General features: G+C 38.5%; 1 pseudogene; it reads left to right on the top strand.

The window, feature by feature from the left end:
- Nucleotides 1–5255: 5255 nt before the first annotated feature.
- On the top strand, nt 5256–5620 carry LOC129021900 (10 kDa heat shock protein, mitochondrial-like; annotated as a pseudogene).
- Nucleotides 5621–13729: the final 8109 nt, after the last annotated feature.

The following is a 13729-nucleotide window of genomic DNA, read 5'->3' as shown; positions in this document are numbered from 1 at the left end:
TCATGGGTCAAACTCTGCCCAGAGGAAGCAGAGGTTAGAAATGGAGTGTCCAGATCTGAGAATAGGAGAAACCTTAAATAGCCAACAGGAACTTACTGGGAAACAGTGGACCAGCTGAGGTGGCAGGCAAAGATGGGGCTGCCATGACCACTCTAAGAGCCGGTGAGTGCAAGAGGCCAGTGTGAGTCCTGAAAGGGGCAGGAGCTGTCCAGGCCACAGGAGCCCTCAGTGACAACAGCCAAAGTCCCCTGCCAGGACCAGGCTCCGTACTGAGAAGAAGCTCCTGGAAAAAGAATCCAAATTAAAGGTAGTAAATAAAAGTGTGGAGTCAGGGGAGTTTGGAATAACAGCCAGAGAAATCTTAGAAATCAAGCCACCATTTGCGAATACTATATGAAAACGGATGAGGAAGCTCTGTGTGATTAGAAAAAGAGATATACCTAATGTAAATGATGAGTTAATGAGTGCAGCACACCAACATGGCACATGTATACATATGTAACAAACCTGCACGTTGTGCACATGTACCCTAGAACTTAAAGTATAATAAAAAAAAATTGCCCTGAACCACATTTCCTTTAAAAGTTCAGGACAACTAATTTCACATAGAAATGACAACAGAAAAGTATTGAGGTCAGATCCCTCGCAACATTACAAGAGAAAAAAGAGAAGTAAAAACCAATAACATGCTTATAGAGATGAAAGCACGCCAGAAAGATATGCCCACAAACAGATCAAAACTGTAGCATACTACATTATACAATAAAATTATACAACATCTGAAAACACAACACAAATCAGAATTTGATTGCTTAGAAATGAGGTGAAAGAACATAGGAAATATTTAGAAATAAAAAAATCATTTAAAAAATGAAACCTAAGCTAGGAAAAACTACAAGATTAAAAATGTGATAAATACAAGAGAGAATTAATACAATATACAATGCCTGAACATAATGAAAATTTTTTAAATAAAAGAATTAAAAATTAAAAAGAAGCAAGAAAATTAAAAATTCAAGAGAAAGTGGAAATATTGAAGATAGGCAGAGAAGATTCAAAAATAGATGGTAAAATAAAAAACAATGCAAGGGAACAGAACAAATACTGAGATACATAATTTAAGAAACTTTCCTGAAATTGAAATTGAAACTGAAATTGACAAAATATATTTGAAACTGCACATGGAAAGAGCACACCAGGTACCTGACAATAGTAACCTGGAAAGACAATCTCCAAGAAATAAAATCTATGGGACTTTAAAGCTAATGAAATCTATCGGACTTTAAAGCAAAAGGAATATTAATTGGATATTTAGGTAAAAAGAAAAGATTATTTATTTAAAAATATTGGCATCAAACTTTTTGAAAGCAACACCGTATGCCAGTAGAAAACGGAGTACCATACTTATTCAAGGGAAGAAATTGTGAGTTGAGGATTTTATAACTAGCAAAACTGACTTCCAAATATACAGGGCACAAAGCATAATCAGCATGCAAGAACTCAGGGCAAAAATCAGAACACCTATAAACCTCAAATTTCAAGTGAGAGGGTGGGGACAAGAGGCACAGGTCCCGGGTGGATAAGACTGTACAAAAGATGAAAAGCAAAAATATTTGCATTGCTATAATCTGAAGGTTTGTGTCCCTCCAAACAAAATTCATATATTAATATATATACATATATATATACACACACATATATGTGTATGTACTTATATATACACACATGTGTGTATATATACTTTGTGTGTGTGTGTGTAAACTTTTATTTTAGGTTCAGGGGTACATGTGCAAGTTTGTTATATAGGTAAATTACATGTTGTGGGGGTTTAGTGTACAGATTTTTTCATCACCCCGGTAATAGCATAGTACCTGATAAGTAGTTTTTCTATCCTCTCCCTTCTCCCACCCTCCACCTTCAAGTAGGCCCCAGTGTCCATTGTTTCCTTCTTTGTGTCCATATGTACTTAATGTTTAGCTCCCTCTTATAAGTGAGAACATGCAGTATTTGGTTTTCTGTTCCTGTGTCAGTTTGCTTAGGATAATACCCTCCAGCTCCATCCATGTTGCTGCAAAGGACATGATCTCATTCTTCTTTATGGCTGTGTAGTATTCTATTTGAAATACCATCTTAAAAGAGGGAAAGGAAGGCTTCCTCCAGATCTGGGACAGAAAAATGTAGAAGATGAATTTAGAACATCTTGTCATATCAAACAGCAAAAGACCTATCAGACTTCAGGGTCATCTCAGAAAGACTCAGGAGCCATATTGAAAAGGCTCTCACTGGCAAAAGTGGGATAACTTGAGCTTTGATTAGGCTAATAAATGCCATGGATTGAAACTCATTACATACCTTATTATGTTATAATGAGGCAAATAATAATATCAACAATAGAGAATCAATGCAGTATCTCAAAAACTGATAAAGAAAAATAATGAAGCCTTCACCTGTTTTTCCTATATGAACTGCGAGGAACTCGAAAGATGAGGCAAAGTATTTCTTTCTAAAAGTCTTGCAAGTTATACATAAAAAAGAATTGATTCAATCAGAATGTCAACATTTTGAAAATCATAATAAATGATCACATCTAGGCATCATCCCTTGGCAGCTGTGGCATCTCAGAAAGAAAGATGAACAGACATTCTATGCCTACTGCTGAGTGAACACACAGTCAAGTCTTGCCAGAGGGATTGAACCCAAGTCTGATTAAGTCTCTGGGTTCAGTTGTCAATTTGCAGGAGATACAGCAAACAGAAGAGCTTGCTAAGCTGCACCAAGAGGATACAACCGCAAAATCTAGACAGCGGAAACTGTAGGTTCAATGGCCTCTGCCTTCCACAAATAAACTGCAAGGAAAATAAAGGGCTGGAAGGAGAACCTGTAGATTAAATGAGATTTAAAAGACATACAAAGAAAAGGCAAGACTAAACTATAGTGTTTAGGAATGAACACTTGAATAATAAAACTATTTTAAAACTCAAGGAAATTACCACTGTGCAAGTCAACATCAGGGGTCAGCAAACTTTTTCTGTAGTAAACATTTTTTAAGACTTTGAGGGCCAGGCAGTCTCTGTTACAGCCACTCAACTCTGCCATTGCAGCGTGAAAGCAGCCACAGAAAAGTCAAGGAATGTCTGGGTGTCGCTGTGTGCCAATAAAACCTTATTTGTAAAAACAGCTGTCAAGCCAATTCCTAGTCAAGATCATGGTTACTTTGGGGAAAGGAAGTGAACTGGGGTTGGGATGCAATACACAAAGGTGTTTCTTTTGCCAGCAAATCTCTCTTTTTTGAGCTGGGGGCTGCTTTGGATATTCAGCTTATATTGTCCATTAAGCTATATAATTCTCTCATGTGACTTTCAGTATCTGTACTTTATTTTAAAATAAAAAGGTAAATTCAAGTGATTTGTGTAGGGACAGAATAAAGATCTGCTATTCAGTGTTCTTATGAAGGATAAAAATTGCCTTCCCTACATGTAATGCTTTTTCTTCACAGAAGCTGTGTGAGTTATATAAATGGCGGCAAATGAGAGAGCCTGGGCTGTGGAGAGCCCAGAAGGATTTGATTCCCAGCTTCTCTAAATTACCAGCTGCATGACACATTTAGGTGTTGACTTGACTGGGCCAAGTTACCCAGATATTTGGTCAACCAATCTAAATGTCACTATGAAGGCATTTTCTAGAATAGATAAACATTTGGATCAGTGGGCTTTGAGTAAAGCAGATGACCTTCTATAATGTACATGGGGCTCGTCCAATCTGTTGAAGGCCTTAAGAGAAATAAGACTGAGGTTCTCTGAGGAACAGGGAAATCTGCCTCCAGACGCCCTTCAGACTCCAGTTGCAACATCAGTTCTTCCCTGGGGACTCCAGCCAGCCAGCCTGCACTGCAAAGTTTGGACTTGCCAGCCCCACAATTGCATGGCCCAATTCCCTAAAATAAATCTCTCTCCCTCTCTCCCTCCACCACACATTATATTGGTTCTGTTTCTCTGGAACTTTCTCTCTCTTTCTCTATTATATATAAATATAGATAGACAGATAGATAGATAGATAGATGATAGATATACATATATAGAGATATATGTATATACACACATATATGGATATAGATATAGATATACTCTCAGATAGATAGATTCTCTTCTCTCTAGATATATGTGTGTGTAGATAGATAGGTAGATGGATGGATGGATGGATGGATGGATAGACTAGATAGATAGATAGATAGATAGATAGATAGATAGATAGATAGATAGATAGATAGACAGAACATTATATTGGTTCTGCTTCTCTGGAAAACCCTTACTAATACACTAATTGCGTAACCTTGGAAGAAGTTACCTACTCTGCGCCCCCAGGGACCCTTCAGACACCCCTCAGACTCCAGTGGCAACATCAAAATTCTTCCCTGGGACTCCAGCTCGTCAGCCTGCCCTGCAAAGTTTGGACTTGCCAGTCCCACAATTACATGGCCCAATTCCTTAAAATATATCTCTTCCTGTCTCCCTCCCCTACACATTATCATTATATTTGTTCTGTTTTTCTAGAAGTTTCTCTCTCTCTCCATACACACACACACACACGGATATGGATATAGATTATTTATACGGATTCTCTCTCTCTCTCTCCATATATTGCATTCTGTTGGTTCTGTTGCCGTAGAAAACCCTACTAACACACTAACTGTTAACCTTGGAACAAGTTACCTGCTATCTCTGTGCTCCAGGTGCTTCATTGCTAAAGTGGGGCAATAATTGTAGAAATTATGAAAAAGTAATGCCCCAATATATTGGGAATGGCTTCCTGAGTAGAAGACACAGGCTTCCTGGGGAAGGCCACCTAGCTTTTCCTCCCTGTTCTGACATGGTAAGAGCAGCAGCCACCTTGTGGCCTTAAAGACAAGAACTTCATGCTAAGGATTGTGACTGAGCAAAAGCGAAGAAGCCAGGGTCCCTGGGTGTCATCACTAAGCCATCTCACCTGGTCGTGAGAGAAAACTGCTAAATGGAGCCAGAAAATTGCTATGGTTCAACCTAGCAAATTTCACCCTGACCTTCACCTTTAGAGTCAAGCATAAGACTATAGATAGAATAATGAGCTAAAATTCTTTACTCGGAGCAGGACATAGAAAGTGCTCAGTAACTATTGTTATTATCATTATCAACCATTATCATTGTGTGCCATCCTTCCTCTCCTTGCTCTCCTTGCGGCGCTACACTAGAGCAGAGTACGAGTCTGAGGCGGAGGAAGTCATGGCAGGACAAGCATTTAGAAAGTTTCTTCCACTCTTTGACCGAGTATAGGTTGAAAGGAGTGCTGCTGAAACTGTAACCAAAGGAGGCATTATGCTTCCAGAAATATCTCAAGGAAAAGTATTGCAAGCAACAGTAGTCGCTGTTGGACCGGGTTCTAAAGGAAAGGGTGGAGAGATTCAACCAGTTAGCGTGAAAGTTGGAGATAAAGTTCCTCTCCCAGAATATGGAGGCACCAAAGTAGTTCTAGATGACAAGGATTATTTCCTATTTAGAGATGGTGACATTCTTGGAAAGTACGTAGACTGAAATAAGTCACTATTGAAATGGCATCAACATGAAGCTGCCCATTCCACTGAAGTTCTGAAATCCATGCTGATCTACCATGGCACAACGTGGCTGCAACACCAACCCCAAATCATGAGATCCTCAGCCTCAGATCCAGAGGAAGAAAATCCTGTTTCTCCCTCAGGCAGCCAACAAAACTTCTCGTCTTGGCTCTCAATGGCCGTGGAACTAACTGCTGATCTAATGGGCCAGTGAGAGTCCAGGCCTTGGTGCTGAAGGCGGGGTTCAGGTTGCCCAAGTCAGCAAATAAAACTACAAGATGCCCACTTATATTTGAATTTCAGATAAATGATGAATTGTGGGGTTTTTGGTTTTTTGAGATAGGGTCTCTTTCTGTTGCGTAGGCTGGAGTGCAGTGGTGTGATCACCACTCACTGCAGCTTTGACCTCCTGGGCTCAAGTGGTCCTCCCACCTCAGCCTCTCAGCCTCTCAGCCCAGTAGCTGGGCCCACAGGTGCAAACCAAGATGCCCAGCTATTTTTTTTTCTGTAGAGACAGGGTTTCACTATGCTGCCCAGGTTGGTCTCAAACTTCTGAGCTCAAGTAATCCTCCTGCTTCAGCCTCTCAAAGTGTTGAGATTATAAGCATGAGCCACCACACCCAGCTGAATTATTTCTGATGTAATATGTCCCATGCAATATTTGGGATATAGTTGTACATAAAAGTACCCCTTCTCTATTAAAAATACAAAAAAATTATCCAGGCCTGGTAGTGTGCGCCTGTAATCCCAGCTACTCAGGAGACTGAGGCAGGGGAATTGCTTGAACAGGGAGATGGAGTTCCAGTGAGCCTAGATCGTGCCACTGCACTCCAGCCTGGGTGACAGAGCAAGACTCCGTCAAAAAAAAAAAAAAAGTATTGTTTATCTGATATTCAAATTTAACTGGGCATTCTATATTTTATCTGGCAACCCTATTTGGGGCCCATTAAAACCAAATTACCTTAGCTGAGAGGGTGGTGGGAGCTATGATTCATTAACTGAAATTTTGAGGCTGTCTTATCAAAATCAGGTGAATGAAATGCTTGGAGCAGGGAAAATACACACACACACACACACACACACACACGTATATAGACCTCTTCTCCAAACATCTCATTTTCCAAAACAAAACAATTCATAGACACTGCAAACTGAATATCTACGACAAACAGACATGAAGAGATGGTAGAGATCTAAAAAACGCAAAATTTAAAGTATGAAAAAACACCTACTTGTACATAAGGTAATTGTAATCCAAACTCACTGATGTTTATGACAGACAAAAAATTTCTATTTTTTTCCCTCTAGTCATTCAATTGCTGGATGAAACCCCCAATAACACATAAAGGAAATCACAGCAGAGTATAAAGACTCAGAAAGAATATAATTATATGATAGGTGTGTGTGTGTGCTGTAAGCTTGCACATATCTATCTCTTTCTTGAAAAAAGATTGCATAAAGAAAATCTCTGATTTCATTGAAAACAATAATTATGTCAGTTACACCAAGAAAAGGATTATAATACTCAGAATTTGGAAGACTTGGTAGCTCACAGTCTAGTATTCTGCATATTTGTTGGAAACTAGAATATGCTGAAATGATACATGCTACTATGTGTCTCTGTGTGTATACAGATATACATATACACATATATGCATTTTTTTCATTTCTCCCTGGTCTTAGCCTGTGATCTACTTAAATCTGGTAAAAAATCCACTGTGGAGACATGATAGGAATTAACAATATTATGTGAATTTCAATGGTCTTAAATTAGACAGCTCTTAGAATGCCAAGATCCAAGTCCTTTGATTTTATAGAACTGACAACTTCTGCACAGCACTTTAGTCAGGCAGACTCTACAACAATTAAATAAGAACAAAAGGCTTCTAGTACTGACATTACTGCAAATATATATATATATGTAGATATATATATATATGATGAACAGTTAATTTTCTCCCTTTACAAATTCCACTAATAGTCTGAGCTGTAGCCTCAATTCTCTCATCCTTTGTACAAATTCAAAATTCAAACCTTGTGATAATGGAGGAGTTGGACTTATCCCTTTTTTTTAAGTGATTTTCCCAAATGGACAAAGGAGTTTGACATATGAAAACAGATTGTTTTGTTTTCAACAGAAACTAATAAGAAATCTGTTTTTTAAAGTCATCAGCATTGAATAAGAAACACTGCATTTATTCATTCATTTTTTCTTTTTTTTTTTTTAATTTTTTGAGACGGAGTCTTGCTCTGTCACCCAGGCTGGAGTGCAGTAGCGCAACCTTGGCTGACAATAACCTCCACCTCCCAGGTTCAAGAAATTCTCTTACCTCAGCCTCCAGAGTAGCTGGGATTACAGGTGGGCACCACTATGCCTGGCTAATTTTTGTATTTTTAGTATAGATGAGGTTTCACCATATTGGCCAGGCTGGTCTCGAACTCCTGACTTCAGGTGATCCACCCACCTCGGCCTCCCAAAGTGCTGGGATAACAGGTGTGAGTCACTGCACCCGGCCTCATTCAATTTTTCATTCATTCATCCAGGCACTAAGAATACACAGCAGGGAATGAGGCACATTGTCTACCCTCCTGGGAAGAGACTGTTTCACTCTGGAGCAACGGGATTGCTTTGTTGCAAAAGCCCACGAAATGCTTCATGCGTTTGCGTCTCTTGTCCATTGGGAGAATGCAAAGAAGAATAAGAGTCATTGGGATGAGTTGGAGATATTTTATACACCGGTTGTCCAAAAGGTGGTAAATGTATCCCTCTAGGACACAACACTGTCTTAGGTGGTATACAGATGTATACTTTCAAAATTTTATTATTTATTCATTTTTATCAATGCAGACCTTATATGTGGATTTTTCATTACTAATTACTATTTTCTTTTAACATGGATTCTTAAGTTGTTTAAAATAGAGTCTGTGAAAAATAATTAGTCAAAAAATAATATAGGTGATTCATGGACCAGTAATATTCACTGGAAGTGACTCAAGCGGCAAACACTATTTTATGTCCTTTCAGGTACCCCAAGAAGACTCTTGCCTACCTGAATTGCTCCTGGCTTGTTGCTTTGGGGCTGAGATTTCTTTCATCACAGAATTCTTTGGCAGATGTTGCAGAATAAGATATAAGAGCAAATAGCCTTGGGGAAAAAGTACATTGGTTCACGGTAATACAAAAGTGTAAGTCAACGACATGGGTCTTTCTGACATTTTGTTAGGGGACACCCATAGAGATGGGAAAAGTGTCTGTGAAGGGGTCAAAGGGTGAGGAGAAGTGGGGCAGGGGGCAGCTGTATAAAGCTTCATGGATTTGGGTGCATTGAGCCAGATATGTATCAGCACTGATTGCCAGGGTCCTCAAATCACATAGTGATGTTTAGAGCAGCAAAAAGAAACAAGGACATTCTCGGTTCTCTGTGGAGGACAAAGTGCTTTACGCATTTCATTCAGTCTTCCAAAGAAATAAACCATGGGGTGGTATTGTCCCAATCCGCATTGTACATTTGAGGACATAAATGCTCAGAGTTGTGAAGTAACTTGCCCAAAGCTATTATTTGGCCAAGCCAAACTGGGACCCAAATCTAAGTCCTCTAGTTACTCGTCCATTCTGTCCTCTTTTCTATTTATGTTCTGTTTTCCAGAAATACAGCAAGAAAAAGTATGAAAATAGAAACAGAATGTACCTCCTTCTAATTCCTTTCCTAGTGATCACTGCTGTTACCCTTTTAGTGTTATTTTTGGCAGGAGCTTTTACCAGGCTAACAAAATAAAGCTTGACAGACAGACAAGTGGACAACCCAATTTCAGGACATCTTCTTTGTGTTTTCTTTTTCCTTTTTTTTTTCTTTTTAAACATAACTCATTTATATTCAGGATATCTTCCTATGCTCATACTTCAGTTGCACCTCATTCGGAGGTTTTAGCAACAGAATATTTCACTCTATGGATGTGCCATTACACATGGAGCCAGTCCCATTGAAGGACATTTAGGCGTTTTCCGATTTTTTTCCATCCAAGCAATAATGCAGTGACCTTCCTCATACATATCTCTCTCCACATTTACATAAGGGTTTAGGTAGAATTCATTTCATTCCATGCATTTGCTAGATTGGAGTATATGAACACTTTTAATTTTTAGTTTTGATGCATGTCAGCAAATTGCAATAAAACCAGCATGAATTACATGAACCAGCAACAACTCAAAAAGATACTTTTAAATGAAATAAAATACAGCAAATCAAATGCAAACAGGAAAAAATAATAGCAAGTAGCACTTACCCAACACTCCATAGCTTGCAAAATACTTCCAATACTTTCCAATGGATCTTTTCACTTGATCTTATTGTTGAAGGAATTCTTCCCGAACCCCAGCTCCCCAAGTGAGGTAAGTGGCCACGGTGTTGAAATTTCTGTTGAATATCAGGCCTCTATCGGCTGTCCTGCCTATGGCAAAACTGTTATGTTTAACGACATGGTTATTCGTATCCTTCGGGGAAAACTATGAGGCCTCACATATATAGAAGAGCAAGCAGCTCTGACTGGCAACACTGTGTGGGTGTGTGTATGTGTGTGTGGGTGTACGTGCACATGCGTGTTCCATATTCAGCACTTTAAAGGATCATGTATTTGAACTCCAATTGCTTTACCAAAAGCCAAGTTGCATTACAAAAATATGACAAAATTTGTATTATCAGCATCACTTACTCGGGAATGATAAATCGTCACACTGAAGCGATGTGGATAATTAGGCTGTTTATATTTGCGTGTATGGTGCAGTTTTTGTTTTTATTTATTCTTCTCCTTTTTTTCTATCCCCACTCTTCCCCCAGTCAGTCCATCCCTACCTTCTTTAAAGGAATTGGATACATACGATTTAATTTAGGGGCCACTGGATTTCTTTGTTATTCTAGAACAGTCCACAGATCAGCAGCATCACCATCCACCCGGAAGCTTGTTAGAAATGCGGAACCCCAGGCCCCATCCCCAGACCCACTAAATCAGAATCTGCATTTTAACAGGATCCCAGGTGATTCATGTGCACATTAAAGTTTGAGAAGCCCTGCTGAAAACCTTTCCTCCATTCACCCAAGATAGAAAATTGATTTTTAAAATATAATAATAACAAAATAAAGAACCAAACCCCAGCTAGGACCTGTACTAACCTGCGTTGACAAAGGCAGCGAAAAACAAAGGAAGGGAAAGAGAGAAGAACAAAAGGGCTAATTATTTACTCATCTGAACATGTAGACCTTATTTCAAAGAACGCTGTGAAAATATTCTTTTCCTATTCCTGTTTTAAGCGCCCATGTTTTATATTTCTTAGGAAAAGGGGCTAAAAGCTAGAGCACCATATATTTTGTATAGGTAGGGTTTTAATATGCTTCAGAACCCCCAGTGCCTAATGAAAGCCTTTTAAGTAAATCTCACAAAGCTCTAATCTCGAAGAGCTTCCCATGTTCTTCTCTGCTGTTCTTATTTAATTTTTAATAAGAACAATTCCACGCAGCTCGAAAGCACGGCTCAATTAAGAAATATTCCTACCAGGCATCTTTGAAATCTTACAGCATTCTCTTCCTTCTGTTTCCTGATAACCCTCAATTTGGTTGTGTCGAGAGGTTTGTGGGGAGGAGGGAAAAACAGAAAAACCAAGCTTATTTTTTAATTGCAAGTTCAATTTCACACTGTTCTTTATGAGACGGCAAGACCAGTTTTCAAAGACAGAAAGGCAACTCATGTAACTGCTGCCAGAAGGCTACAGTGGAATATCTTAGTATCCTATTTTGAAATTTCAAGTGGCATCTTTGATCTGATTCCTTAGGCATTAGATGTCCTTGAAGTTATATTGAGGTCATGAGAAATAATTTTGAAAGAAACAATTGTGTCTAAATCATAGAACCCCAACCACAAGTATTTTAAAGTAATCTAAACTCCCTTATAATGTTGCATGGTTTATAACAGGAGAATTATTACTTAGTTCTTCCTAGTAAAATTTACCTTGCATTAATGTGTCCTTTCTGAAGAACAGTTTCTAGAGATTTAAATCTAGCCACAAATTTTCACGAGCTACTCCTATTTTTCAGCTGAGAATTCATGTTGACACCTATATCTGCATATCTAATATATCAAAACACATACATGCTTGCATATGTATGTGTGTGTATGACAACCACCAATGGTGTTGCCCATGTTGGTTAATTTCAAAAGCAGAAAAATATAATTGCAAATGTACAAAATTATGCATTCCTCTGTGTGTGTGTGTGTGTGTGTGTGTTTTTTTTTTTTTTTTTTTTTTGAGACAGAGTCTCGCTCTGTCGCCCAGGCTGGAGTGCAGTGGCATGATCTCGGCTCACTGCAACCTCCGCCTCCCAGGTTCACGCCATTCTCCTGCTTTAGCCTCCCGAGTAGCTAGGACTACAGCCACCTGCCACCACACCCAGGTAATTTTTTGTATTTTTTAGTAGAGATGGGGTTTCACCGTGTTAGCCAGGATGATCTCAATCTGACCTCGTGATCCACCCACCTCGGCCTCCCAAAGTGCTGGAATTACAGGCGTGAGCCACCACACCCAGCCGCATTCATTATTTTTATTTGTAATCCACTCACTGCCTAAAATGTGAGGTAGTTCACTAAATTAAGCATAATACAAATGAGACAATTAAATATAGAATCATGAGAGAGAAAGAAAGAATAGCGATAAGACATTATTATACATCAGAGCTACAGCAACAATGACCATTGAATGTAACTTTGCCTTTCCTAGTGGACGAGACAAAAAGGAAAACCTATTGAACTACATGTCTCTCCCTGTATCATAGGAGAAAATGTACAAATACACCAAAAGTAAAATTTTCATGGCCACGAAGAGATTTTCACCTGAAGATCATATGGATCTAAGGATCAAGTTTATTTAATGCAAAAAAAAAGCTTTTCCATCTGAAAGGGAGATTCACAAATTCTAAAGGTGGGGCTCATATTTTGCTCAAGAAGGACACTGGATTTGTTCAAACGCTTGGACGAACAAGGAGTGTCCCAAGTTCTCAGTCTCCAGATCATGTAACCTGCAAGGGATGAATTAGAAACAAGTTTTTCCAAATCATAAAATAATTTTCTGCATGCAATGAGAATAATTTTCATGGAATGAGATCTAAGGGATCCCATTTTAGGGATCTCAAGAAACCTAACAGCTGACGTCTTCAAATATGGCTATACAAAAGACAAAATACAGCAATATTGGTTTCTATTTGAACAATCTTGATGATAATAACTTAGAAAAGGGATTTCGACAGGTAGATGAGATAATGCTGTCCAAAGTAACAGAGTTCACTATAAGGATGGAAGTCAGAGATCTTGTTAGCTCAAAACATTCAACGTCCCTCCCAACCATTGGACATCCCTAGCAAATTCATCAAGGTTATATCTCAGATTAGCCCAACGGCTAATATTCCATTTGACTTCTCTGGAGGCTCAGTATCTTTAGAAACCAAATGTCTTAAACTAAAAATTAACATCCTACCATACAAATTTAGGAGCTTGCAAGTTTATTTAACTCAGTCATAAAGGATGTTTTTTTTTTTCTTTTATTATTATTATTATTATTATACTTTAGGTTTTATGGTACATGTGTGCAATGTGCAGGTAAGTTACATATGTATACATGTGCCATGCTGGTGCGCTGCACCCACCAACTCGTCATCTAGCATTAGGTATATCTCCCAATGCTATCCCTCCCCCCTCCCCCCACCCCACAACAGTCCCCAGAGGATGTTTTTAAAAATAAATTTATTGGGATATAATGTATGCAACATAAAAATGTATTCATTTCAATGATATTTAGTAAATTTAAGAAGTTGTGCAACTATCACAATAATCCATTATAGAATATTTCATCACTCCAAAAAGATCATGTAGTTAATTTTTTTCACCCTCAAATCTAGGCACTAATCTATTTACTGTTTTTATGAATTTGGTTTTTTGCCATTTTATATAAATGGAATTACACAGAATGTGGTCTTTTGTGTCTGGCTCCTTTCACTTAGCATGATGTTTTGGAGATTTATTCATGTTGGAGCATGTATCTAGACTTCAGTCCTTTTTATTGACAAATACTTTTCTGTTGTGTGGGTATATCACATTTTATCT

The sequence above is a fragment of the Pongo pygmaeus genome, chromosome 21 (genome assembly GCF_028885625.2).
Source record: "Pongo pygmaeus isolate AG05252 chromosome 21, NHGRI_mPonPyg2-v2.0_pri, whole genome shotgun sequence".
NCBI lineage: Eukaryota > Metazoa > Chordata > Mammalia > Primates > Hominidae > Pongo > Pongo pygmaeus.
The sequence above is the reverse complement of the archived record's forward strand: the minus strand, read 5'-3'. Positions and strand labels throughout refer to the sequence as shown.